Raw genomic sequence first — 13040 nt, forward strand, 5'->3', positions numbered from 1 at the left:
CACAAGAAAAGGAAATGAAAGATATACAGATTGAGAAGAAAGAAATACAACTTATTCTTAGATGACATGACTGCCCATATAGAAAATCAGAAAGAATGAACAATAACAAAAAAACTTGTGGAAATAATAAGTGACTATGGCAAGATTGCAGGATACAATGTTATTATATACAAGTCAACTGCTTTCCTATAAACTAGCAATGAACAAGTGGAATTTTCAACAAAAAATATTTAGATATAAATTCAAAGTATGTGTAGGATCTATGTGAGGAAAACTACAAAGTTTCAATGAACAAAATAAAATAAGAAAAAATAAATGGAGAGATATTCCAAATTCATGGATTAAAAAGCCCAGTATTGTCAAGATGTTCAGTTCTTCCCAATTTGATCTAAAGATTCAACACAATCCCAATCAAAATCACAGCAAGTTATTTTATAGATATTGACAAACTGGTTCTAAGGTTTACACGGAGAGGCAAAAGACCGAGAACGACCAACACAATATTGAAGGAAATGAACTAAGTTGAAAGACTGACACCACCCAACTTCAAGACTTACTATAAAGATACAGTCATGAAGAGAGTGTGGTATTGGCAAAAGAATAGAAAACAGATCAATGAAAGAACAGCTCAGAAACAGACACACATAAATAGTCAACTGACCTTTGACAAAGAAGCAAAGGCAACACAATGGAGAACAGACAGTTTTCAACAAATGATGCTGGAACAACTGGACATCCACTTTCTGGCACTACAAGAAGCTCCACAAGGTCATCTTGTACTCTGTCTGTCCTTGCTCTAAAATCAGCCATTTTTTCAGGGATTCCTGACTCTTTTATTAAAGATAGTATTTAGAAAAGAAGACCTGAAAACAAGATGCTTACTGCTAGTGGGGTGTCATTACTTGTAGGTCCTCTCAGCAAACACAGTAGGAAGTATATGAACCTATACTAACCCACATATACACACGTATCTCTACATATTTCTTTCAATATATGCATATATTTATAAACAAAAATATATGTGACTATAATCAAGCACAATGTGGTTCTTTCTAGCCATCTCCTTTTCTTATTTGGAACTTTCTTCAGACAGTGAGAACCTGGCTATCATTTCATACAACTAATTTAGTTCTTTGTTCAACCTTACCATATGTGTATAGTATTTTGGAATTGCTAACTATACCCCTATAAAAAAACAAATTTACCAAATACAATACAGTTTTTTTGGATAACTTCTTCTACTTTAGCCTTAGAATAACAAGTTACAATGCCATTTTCCAAAGTTACAGAGGTCATCCCCTTAGAAGCTTTTTTTAATCTCTGAAAGTGAAATACAAAAGTTTCTAAGAAGCTAACAAAGCTCCAAACACATTAAAACTGCTAGGCATTAGTTGTCTGTACTTCAAATATCAATTAAAGGTTAAAAACAAATACCCTGGGGGCAGTGACATTAGCAAAATGTCAGAGTAAAAAGTCCTAGATTCTCTTCCCCACCACCCCCCACGACAATTCGCAGACAAATCCCTTTTTGTGAGAAATACAGAAATGGATTGAAAAGCACCTGAATGCTGGATGAATGAGAGATCACACTCATCAAAGCTGGTAGGGAAATTCACGACACCTTCTCACCAGAATTCCTACCACCAACATAGTGCCATACAATCAGGATGAAACCCTCCAACTCCCAGCTAATCCCTACAAAGGAAAAGGGGTGGTCTGTGTGTCAGATGTCCCAACCTTTCCACAGGGATCCTCAGAGGGCAGGCTTCTAACTTGTCAGTCTTGAAGCACTGTCAGAACCGGCATAATCTAGCTACCTGGGGGAGAACAGAGACAACAGCATGGACTGGTAGTCACCAATAGCTCTTCTCCACAGCTTAGCACAGCGTTAGCAGAGAAAATAATTCTAGCTCTCAGCTTTTCCCTGGGAAAAAAAGAGTTGATCCACACGTCCAAAAGCCCGGTTTCTATGGGGCCTATTCAAAGGAATGGGTTCTGACTTACCTGCCTCAGAGTGCTGACAGGATCTGGAAAAATCTAGCTGCCTGGGGGCTAGTGAGCACAGAGACAGAGGTTTGGGCAGGCAGTTGCCATAGCCCCTCTCCCTGGCTAAGTACAGAGCAAGTGGATAAAAAACCCAACCCCAACTTCTCCCTGGGGAGCTAAAGATTAGTCCACAATTCCAATGCCCCAACTTTTCCGGGGGCTGCCCAAAAAAGGGGTGGGGGGGGTGTGTCTTGCCTTCCACTGGGCAATAATGAGACCTGGCATAATTTAGCCACCAGATAGCTAATGAGAATAGAGACCGAGGTTTGGGCTGCCAGTTCCCAAAGCTCCTCCCCACAGCTCAGCACAGAGCAAGTGGATGAAAAAACGCAGCCCTCAGCTTCTCCAAAGGGAGGGAAAGAGTTGGCTAAACCATCAAATGATCTAACTTTTTTAGAGGCTGCCTGAGAAATGGCTTCAGTCTCACTTGTTTTGATGCTGTGAGGGGATGTAGAATAACCTAGACACCAGGCGGCTGCAAAGAATAAAGTAAGCATGCTGAACTAGAATATAGTTTTGAGATGCCACCAGAATCTCTGGCTGGGCTGACTGGTAGGGATCTTCTTCTGTATGAGGCCAATCCATAAAGACTGGAGAGGTGGCTGCTTTGCCTAATGCATAAACACCAAAAAAGAGGGTCAAGGAAGATGAAGAAACAGGCAAATATGTTCCAAAGGACACAAGATAAATCTCTAGAAAGAGATCCTAATGGGGCTTCCCTGGTGGCACAGTGGTTAAGAATCCGCCTGCCAATCCGCCTTCCCGGACCAGGGCTTGGGTTCGAGCCCTGGTCCGGGAAGATCCCACATGCCGCAGAACTGAGCCCGTGCTCCACAACTACTGAGCCCACGTGCCACAACTGCTGAAGCCCACATGCCTAGAGCCTGTGCTCTGCAACAAGAGAAGCCACTGCAATAAGAAGCCTCCGTGCCGCAACAAAGAGTAGCCCCTGCTCACCGCAACTAGAGAAAGCTCGCGCACAGCAACAAAACCCCAATGCAGCCAAAAATAAAATAAATTAATTTTCAAAAAAAAGAAAGAGGCCCTAATGAAATAGATATATGATTTACTAAACAGATAATTCAAAATAACCATCATAAAGATGTTCACTAAGATCAGGAGAACAATGCATGAACAAAGTAAGAATTTCAACAAAGACAAAATACTAAATAAATAATTATTAAATAAACATATATAAATAGGGGCTTCCCTGGTGGTGCAGTGGTTGGGAATCTGCCTGCCAATGCAGGGGACACAGGTTCGAGCCCTGGTCCAGGGGGAGCTCCCATGCCACGGAGCAGCTGGGCCCATGCACTACAGTTGCTGAGCCTGTGCTCTAGAGCCCACAAGCCACAACTACTGAGGCCACATGCCACAACTACTGAGGCCGCATGCCACAACTACTGAGGCCCGCGTGCCTAGAGCCCATGCTCTGCAGTGGGAGAGGTCACCACAGTGAGAGACCTGTGCACCGCAGCAAGGAGTGGCCCCCGCTCGCCACAACTGGAGAGGGCCCATGTGCAGCAGCAAAGACCCAACACAGCCAAAAGTAAAATAAATAAAATAAATTAAAAATATATATATATAAACATATTTTATATACATATTATATATATAATTATAATAAATATAAAACTACCAAACAGAAATCACAAAGCTAAAGAATGTAATAACTGAAATAAAAACTCACTAGAGGGATTCAAGAGAAGACTAGATCAGGCAGAAAGAAAAAAGGTCTAAGAAGTCATCAGGAATCATTCAATCACAAAAACAAAAAGAAAAAAAAATGAAAAAAAGAGTAAAAAAACAACCTGAGGAACTTGTGAGATACCAACAAGCAGATCAATGTATGCTCAGGAGAAAGAGAAATGACCAGAAAACTTTTTCAAAGAAATAATGGCTGAAAACTTCCCAAATCTGGGGAAGGAAATGGATGCCCTGATACAAAAAGCCCAAAGAACCCCAAAGAGGAACTCAAAGAAATCCCCAACGAGACAAATTAAAATTAAATTGTCAAAAGTCAAAGCAAAGAGAGAATTTTGAAAGCAGAAGAAAAAGGCAACTTGCCATGTACAAGGGAACCCCCATAGAACTATAAGCAAATTTCTCAGCAGAAACCTTGCAGGCCAGAAAGGAATGGGATGATATATTCTAAGTGCTAAAAGAAAAAAGCCGCCAACCAAGAATACTATAACTGGCAAGCTATCCTTCAAAAAAGAAGGAAAATTAAAACCTTTCCCAAACAAACAAAAACTGACGGAGTTCATCACCACTAGACCTACTCACCAGAAATGCTAAAGGGAATTCTTCAGGTTAAAATGAAAGGTCACAGAATAGCAACACTGTAGCATAGAAAAAAAGTATAAAACCGACTGGTACAGGTAAATATATAGACAAATACAGAATACTATAATGATAAGTAAATTTCTTTTAATCCTAGTATAAAAGTTAAAAGACGAAAGTATCAAAATAACCTAATATAGTAATAGATGTATAACATCTATTAATTAATTAATTCACCTATTTAGAGACCTATATGTAAAACCTGATCCATCAAAGTTCAGGAATATAGAAAATCTTTTGTGGTCTTGGGTTAGGCAAAGAGTTCTTAGATAAGACACAGTATTTATTTCATGGCTCACAAAATAAATATTATTGAAACTGACAGACTGGTCCTTATAAAAATCAAATATTTCTCTTCAAAAAACACTACTAAAAAGAATAAAAGACATGCTACAAACTGGAAAAAAATATCTGCAAATCACGTATCTGCATCAATGACTTGTATCCAAAACAAATGAAGAATTCTTAAAACGCAGTAAATATATATATATATATAATCCAATTTTTTAAATAGGCAAAAATTTAAATAAAATAATTACAGCATTGTATTTAACATGTAAATACAAAAACATACTGATATAAGTAACTGAATAAATGAAAGCAAAGGGACAGCTCTTTCTTACATAGAATTCCAATTAATAAATAGAGAAGGAAAAACGATGTAGAATCATCATTAGATAAACACCACATAATTAGCTGCAGACAAGATCCAGTGATGGACATAAAATCAGTGAGCAAAAGTTTCGGGAAAAATAGGATATGCACAATATCTTCCCCCAGTTCCTTTTTAACTACAAAAAGAAAGACAGTTTATAGTAGAGAAACCTGGCAGGCACCAAGTGATCAAGGTAAAGGTCACCAATTGTAAGATATATGAACATCATGAACTCCTTGATATAATACTGAGTAGGACATTTTTGTGATAATTTCTGCCAAAAACACATAAGCACATTCCATTCATGAGAAAAATCAATAAACCCAAGCTGGTAGATTCTATAAATGAACTGATCAGTATTCTTCAAAAGGATCAAGGTCATAAAAGACAAGGAAAATTGAACAACTATTACTGAATGGAAAAGACTAAGAAATAACAACTACATCAGTAGAAAAATTAGGGAAAATTTCAATGAGATCTGTACTTTAATAATACTGTACCAATGTTAATTTCCTCTTTATAATTATGCTAAGTGAAAGACACACAAGAACAACCAATAAACAAGTACATACTGTCTGATTTCATTCATATAAGATTCTAGAAAATGAAAACTAATTTACAGTGAGAGAAAGTAAGCAGATGAGTGCCCAGAGATGGAGGGCAGTGGGAAGCCACTACAAAGAGACAGGAGGAAATAACTGGGCATAATGGATATGTTCATTATCATGATTATAGTGATGGTTTAATGGGTACATACACATCAAACTTAATCAAATTTACACTGTAAACATGTACAATTTATGTATATGTCAATTATATTTATATTTATGTCAAGTATATCCTAAAAAAGTTTAAAAAGTTAAAAACAAGTTATCTTAGATGGTCTTTTGAAGAACTAATTAAAGGGAAAAAAAAACATACTTACAGAGGCATACTCAGAATCTGTTGCAAAAACCTAAAAGAGAAACCTGAACTATGACAGAAGGTAGGAGGGACAGAAAGAAGACAAAAACAACAAAAACTGATTGTAATTTGTTTCACAACTACAATACATACATGCAAGATACAAGTTAGAGTAAATTGCATCTTCATTTTTGATGATTTAGGAATCTCTGATCTATTTAAAAGGTTGTTTTTTAATGTTAATGACAAAGGAGACAACGTTAACCCATCAAAAAAGGGGCTTTTAAAAAGGTTTCTATTGTTATAATCAGCAATGATGATAATTTGCCTACTGGATTAATAAAGGTAAAAGAGCCAATCAGAGTGACAATATTTAATCACTAATTTAAAATCATAGTATGTTTTAGTATTTACTTATTTCTATTTCAATATTTATATATCTTATAAACTTTTCATTTCTTGAAATGAATGACTTCCCTAATTTGGGAGTCAGAAAGCATATCAAACCTGATATTGTTATTCTGCTTGTATCCATATCAAAAGAATAATGTACAATAACGTGGGCTTATGAAACTGCTACATTTTTATGTAAAGCAGGCAACCAGCAGTCTTCAGCCCCACCTCTCTTCTAGTGACTTACATTTTGCATAAATGTTAATAAGTACTACTTTGACTCTGTAAATAGCAGAAATCAACGTGTTTAAAGGCCAATTAATTGTTGACGCTATTAAAAAAAAAATACTTTCTACGAGGCAATTTTACTCCTTACAAAACTACCTCTGTGTCTAAATATATGTATAGCTAAAGAAGTCTGTCAGATATTTCCTTGTAACTTGTAACATGGTAACAAAGATTCAAGTAGGCATGAATTTTTCTGCATAAAAAGTACTTTCTGGTACTGGGGGTTAGGACTTCAATATATCTTTTGGCGGGAGACATGATTCAACCCATAACATTCTCTCTGTAATGCTCTATAATAATTGAGAAGTGGGGCACTAAGAATAAATAAAAACATCCTATGACTGTATGTCTTACTGTGTATGTCTACTAAGGCTGTACAAACTTTCTGCAATGAGAGAAATGCATTATCCAATACAGTATATACTAGTCACATGTGACTACTGAGCACTTGAAATGTGGCTAGTTTAAGGAAATGATTTTATTTTACTGAATTCTTAATAAACTAAAATTTTTAATAATATGTGACCGGTGCTTTCCAAGCTGGATATAATGAAGTAGGTTCTGTAGAACTGGTGATTATTCATTTAAAGGGTTGAAGACCAATTCAGTTACAAAAATCCTGTGTTAACACTGAACAGGTTTCTTTACCACAGAGCTTTACCAAATCTTTAGTGGGCTGATGTACACTGTAAATCTTCAATAGATACAGTATGTATATTTCCCAAGTTTATTTGATTAAACAACTCGTCTTTCCCTAGATTACCACACAAAGAGTTCTGTATACCAGCCTCCAGGAAATTCTATTCTACACTTTTCAAGTAAGTTATATGTGCATATTATGTCTGATAAACTAAATGTCATCAACTTTTAAAGTCTACTTTTTACTTTTTATATTGTCTAATTTACTGCGCTTTAGTGTATTCAGAGTTGTGCATTCATCACCCCTATATAATTTCAGAGCATTTTTTAAATCACTCCAATACGACACTCTGTATCTATTAGTAGTCATTCTCCATTCCCCCCCACCCCCACCCCCAGCTCCTAGCAACCAGTAATCTACTTTCTGACTCTATGGATTTGCCTATTCTGGAGATTTCATATAAAGGGAATCATATGACATGTGGCCTTTCATTTAGCATAATCTTTTAAGGTTCATCCATGTTGTAGTATGTATCAATACTTCATTCCTGTTATGACTGAATAATATTCCCTTGTATCGATATACAACATTGTGTTTATCCATTCATCTGTTGATGGATGTTTGGGTTGTTTCCACCTTTTGGCTATTGTGCAAAATGCTGCTATGAATGTTCATGCACAAGTTTCTGTTGGAACACCTGTTATCAATTCTTTTGGCTATATACCTAGGAATGCAATTGCTGGGTCATATGATAACTGTGTTTAACTTTTTGAGGAACTGTCAAACTGTTTTCCACAGTGACTGCACTATTTTATTATACATTCCCACCAGCAGTTCATGAGAGTTCTAATTTTTTCACCTCCTTGCCAACACTTGCTACTGTCTTTTTAATGGTAGCCATTCTAGTGAGTGTGGTAGTATCTTACGGTTTATTTACATTTCCCTAATGAATAAATCACGTTGAGCATCTTTTCAGGTGGCTATCTTACATCATCTCTGGAGAAATACCTATTCAAATCCATTGCCTATTTTTTTAACTGGGATCACCAACTTTCAAAGAGGTACTGTTCCAATATCTGTCTTTTTAAGTTGATTACTGGGGTTCTTTTGTTCATATAGGAAAATTCACTATAAATGGTGATTAGATTCCCTGACCAGCTCAAGAAGGTCTCCTAAGCCCACATATACTAACAGGGAATATAATACAGTGGTTAATAATACAAGCTCTGAAGTCTGAATGCAAGGTTCAAATACTTGCTCTGCCATTTAATAGCTTTGCAAGCTTGAACAAACTAATTTCTCCTATGCTTCAGTTTCTGCATCTTTAAAATAAATCTAACAATAGAACCTACCTCACTGGTAGGTTCTGTAAAAATTGAATAAATAAATAACAGCACTTGGCAGAGTGCTTAGAGCTCAGTAAGCACTGTAGATATTATTTGTTACTGTTTTATTATTTTAATGTCCCAGGATCACATTATTAAAAATACTACAGAACAAAACTCCCAACTGCTTCCTTGAGATAATGTATTTGAAATTCCTACTTAAGACACCAGTAACATTGCTTTCTGCTACAGCTTAAGCAATGACAAGATCAGCCTAACTCTCTGGCAGTATAGGGCTTGGACCACCAGATACCTGAATGGGGAGAAGAACCAGGCTGACCAGAAGTAGACACAGGGAACTTTCTGGAGTGATGATAATATTCTGAATCCTGACTGGAATAGTCATTACATTAGTATATACACCTGTCAATATCCACTTAAGAACAACACATCACTGTACATTAAAAAACACAAGTCTAAAAGTAAATAAATAAATAAGCCATCATTTAAGTATACTGAATACTATTTACAAACACAGGAAACATTACTAATATGTTTAAGATGATTTTCAAAAAAGGTTTTCTGGTTAATTGTTGACAGTCCATTAGGTATTATTTTCAGAGTACACAGGTCACTTCTATCAGTAACATGCAATTTCTTCTACTGATACCATGTCAGTAGTGATAAGTAATTAACTCCATGCTTCAAACATTCCTCGAATTCCAAAGTGCAATTTTCCTTAAGGATAGCAGCTAATGACTGTGACTGATGACTCAAGCTCAACACCAATACTCATGGCATTAAACTGAGATGATCACCTTCATGTACAGGAAAAGGACAGCCAATAAACTTTGGTTATTTTCTTTCTTTCCTTTACGAAATGAGTAATACTTGAGAAATACCTGATTCCCACTTTCAAGCTCCTGAAACCAGACTGTTTACCTCCTACCATGTTACTATTCTTTATCCTGTGCAATATTACCTCAATTAACAAGTACTCTTGAATGGAAACACTTTTAAAATTAATTTCATGAATACAAAAATCACCCATAAAGTATTCACACTAGATATGCTTAACTTTAATCTCATCAAGGCTTTAAACGTAACTTTCAGTTTACAAGAAATATAGCGGATTCAAGGAAAACATTAACAACTAAGCAAATCCAGAGTGTGAGGGTGATCTTTCAAGAAAAGTGACCTAATCTATTAAAAACAAAATAAATCTACATATTGAATAACTGAAAGTAAGAGAAGGAAGGAAGACTATCCTAGGTTAAGCGATAACAATTTCTAAGATATAACAATCCAATGGAATGCGTGATCCTTGAGTAGATCTGTTTTAAAATAAGAAAAAGGCTATGCAAGTAATTTGGGGAATACTGGGGAAATTTTCAAGTCAAACTCCATAATAGATTAGGGAATTATTAATTTTCATATAATGGCTATGTATATTTAAGTCATTTTTAGAAGATGAACACTAAGTAGTTAGGTATTAGTGTAGTGTCTTGATGTCTCCAACTTCACGCACAGACATATACACATATACACCCAAGCAAATAAATGAGAAAGAAAATGTTGACAATTGCTGATTCTAGGTGGTGAGTATCCACGTGTTCTGTATGTTTTAAAACTTTTATAAAACTTTATAAAGAAAATAAGGAGTTGGTTGTATTCTTAAATTGGGAAACAATACTTAAATCTCATGAATTAAGGAAACCACACTAGTCCCTCTAAAGAAGCACCAGTTTAGTCCTATGTGTATACACAATTGGACATAATTAGAGGTGGAAATTTCTAGAAACAAACTGTACAGAGCTGAAGGTATGCAATTTGTATAATTTATCTCCATTTCCTAGCATATAGTTAAGAGCAAACTGTGGGTCACAGACCAACATACCTCAACAGCACAGCATGATATCAACAACAGAGACTCCAGAAGTCTTATGTACTATTTGACTTAAGAGTCTTCACTATTACATACTACTTACATGCCAGATAAAGAAAAAACAAATAATAGAACTTCAAAAAGAGTTTAGAAAAAATAATTAACTAAGATTTATAAGTTGGACTTAAAGAAATAGAATCAGTTATCTGGAAAATAGACTTAGGGAGACTACCTAATTCCCCTATTCCAGAAAAATAGTAAACATTTTAAAATACACTAAACAATACATTTTTCTGGTTTGAAATATACATCCATGTTTTAAGACTTTTCTTCTTCCTATACGCCATCTTTCCAGCTGAGTTTCATAATCTTCCTTTAGTTCAACCTCAGAACTGGTGGAACCCAGGCTTACGAAAAGGCCTAAAATGGAAAGAAATCCATTCTACTTCACAGTATCATTTCATTTAAACAGAATATACCAAAAAACTATTTAGACACCGTGCTTGAAATTTAGTGGGCATTTATTAAACAATCTTTAAGTCTGAACAGAACTATCTGAATATGGTTTTACTTGAGTTGTTGCTAAGATATCTTTCAAACAGATTGTCTCAACTGTTATTGTTCTTACTTTATAGGAGAAGCAGCACGGGACAATCCCCACGAAATCAGCTTTGGCATTAAGCGTGGGTTTGAATCTCAGCTCTGCCATTTATTAAATAATTTCCTCTAGGTCACACAATTACTTTATTTGAGCCTCACTTTCCCTATCTGGAAAACAGAACTAAGACCTATCTCCCAAAATTACTGTAAGGATTTCATGAAATAATATACATAATAAACTTAAATAGAGACTGACATACAATATGCACTCAATACTTGTTAGTTTATATTTGTTCTCTTTTAGGTTTTTAGTTTTAAGGTCAGTGGGATATATATTTCATGTGACTGACAGCGAAAAAAAATTAACAAAAATTCTATCACCCTTCTGCTTCAAAAACAAGTGATACTGACGATAGTGGATCTGGTTTTTAAAGAAAGTGATAACAATAATGGTAATGTAAGACAAATGAGACCCCAAAGCTACTGAATACTATACTGTAAATAACCAAGCTTCAAACATATTCTCTTCCTACCACTTCTCACACACACACACACACACACACACACACACTCAAAACAGCTCAGTCTTTCTTTAAGAAGAAAGCAGAAATTACATCAACAATTACATGTGCTTAAAGAGAAAAATTAAGGAATTATTTCTTCTAATGACTGAGAATTATGACACAAAGAGCCAATTTGCTCAGTTTTACCCCATTAAGACTTAGGGAAACATAAAATTGCCTAGCAAAAGTTAAATCACAAGGACTTCCAACAATGAGAGAGTAAAGAGACTGGCAAATCTTCTCCCCCAAAAACCAACCAAAAAACTGAACAAAACTCAAAACAAACATTGCAAATACAGCTGACCCTTGATCAACCCAGGTCTGAACTGCACAGGTCTACTCATATGCAGATTTTATTCAGTAAATACGTACTATAGTACGTCTCAATCTGTGGTCCGCTGAACCCATGGACACGGAAACGTGGATACAGTGGGCTGACTATAAAGTTATACGCAGATTTTTGACCACACAGAGGGTCAGGGCCCATAACCCCTGTGTTATTCAAGGGTCAACTGTACTGTATTTGAAAAGTGATGGCATACAAATTAAGAACATTTTATGCATGGGAAACTTCTGAACCTCAGATAAGAACAGTGGCAATAAATGATGTTCTTGCCAGGACTGTTCCCATCCCCTCACCAAAGCTTGGTAGGCAGTAGTGCCACCAGGGTAGGGCTGTTGGTGAAAAACCAGCAGCTTTGCTGCTAAAGGGAGGCTGCCTTGACATGGAGCAGAGTGCAATACAGCCTGCAGCACTGTTAAAGTGGCAAATTCTTAGAGAACAAACAGAAAAAGCTAACAGTGTTGCTAGCCAGAGTTTGCAGACCTCCTTTGGGCAAGCAGCACATCCCTCAACCAGCAAGAAATTTAACAGGAAAATCCTGGAAACCAGAGAGTCAAAGAGGGAACAGATAAGCTTGCCACACATCCTTGGTTCAACGGGAGGCAGACTTATAAAAAGGAAAAACGCTGAAGCACCCAAGCTCTCCACTCATCCCTGTCTGTCACGGAGGCTGTGTACATGCAAAGCTAAGGGCACTGAAAGGCCAAGCTCCCCACACATCACTAGCTCACTGGGAAGCTGTTTGCAAGGAAGTTCCAGAAAGGCCTGGCAGGAAGTAAAAGCTGGGGCAGACATTAAAACATCCTGAACTTTGCCTGTACTCCCAAACCCACACATCATCCCACAATCAACAGAGAACAGATGCCTTACTGGCTCAAGATGTTTGAACATCTAAACACTATGCAGACATGGAGGCAACCCCTAGAAAGCCATTGTAAAAATAAAAATAAGAAAAAATAAGCAGAGACATTAGTCAGTAGCTGCACATTGCAGGGAAGATCAATTTTGCAGATTAAGTCCAGGAAACTTACTAAAAAACAATACTAAAACAAGTAT

General features: G+C 36.3%; 1 protein-coding gene across 2 annotated transcripts in view; it reads right to left on the minus strand.

Annotated features, from left to right (window-relative positions):
- Nucleotides 1-13040, minus strand: part of RIC1 (RIC1 homolog, RAB6A GEF complex partner 1) — a 137410-nt gene that overhangs the window by 100533 nt on the left and 23837 nt on the right. The window lies entirely within an intron of this gene.

The sequence above is a fragment of the Phocoena phocoena genome, chromosome 6 (genome assembly GCF_963924675.1).
Source record: "Phocoena phocoena chromosome 6, mPhoPho1.1, whole genome shotgun sequence".
Lineage (NCBI taxonomy): Eukaryota > Metazoa > Chordata > Mammalia > Artiodactyla > Phocoenidae > Phocoena > Phocoena phocoena.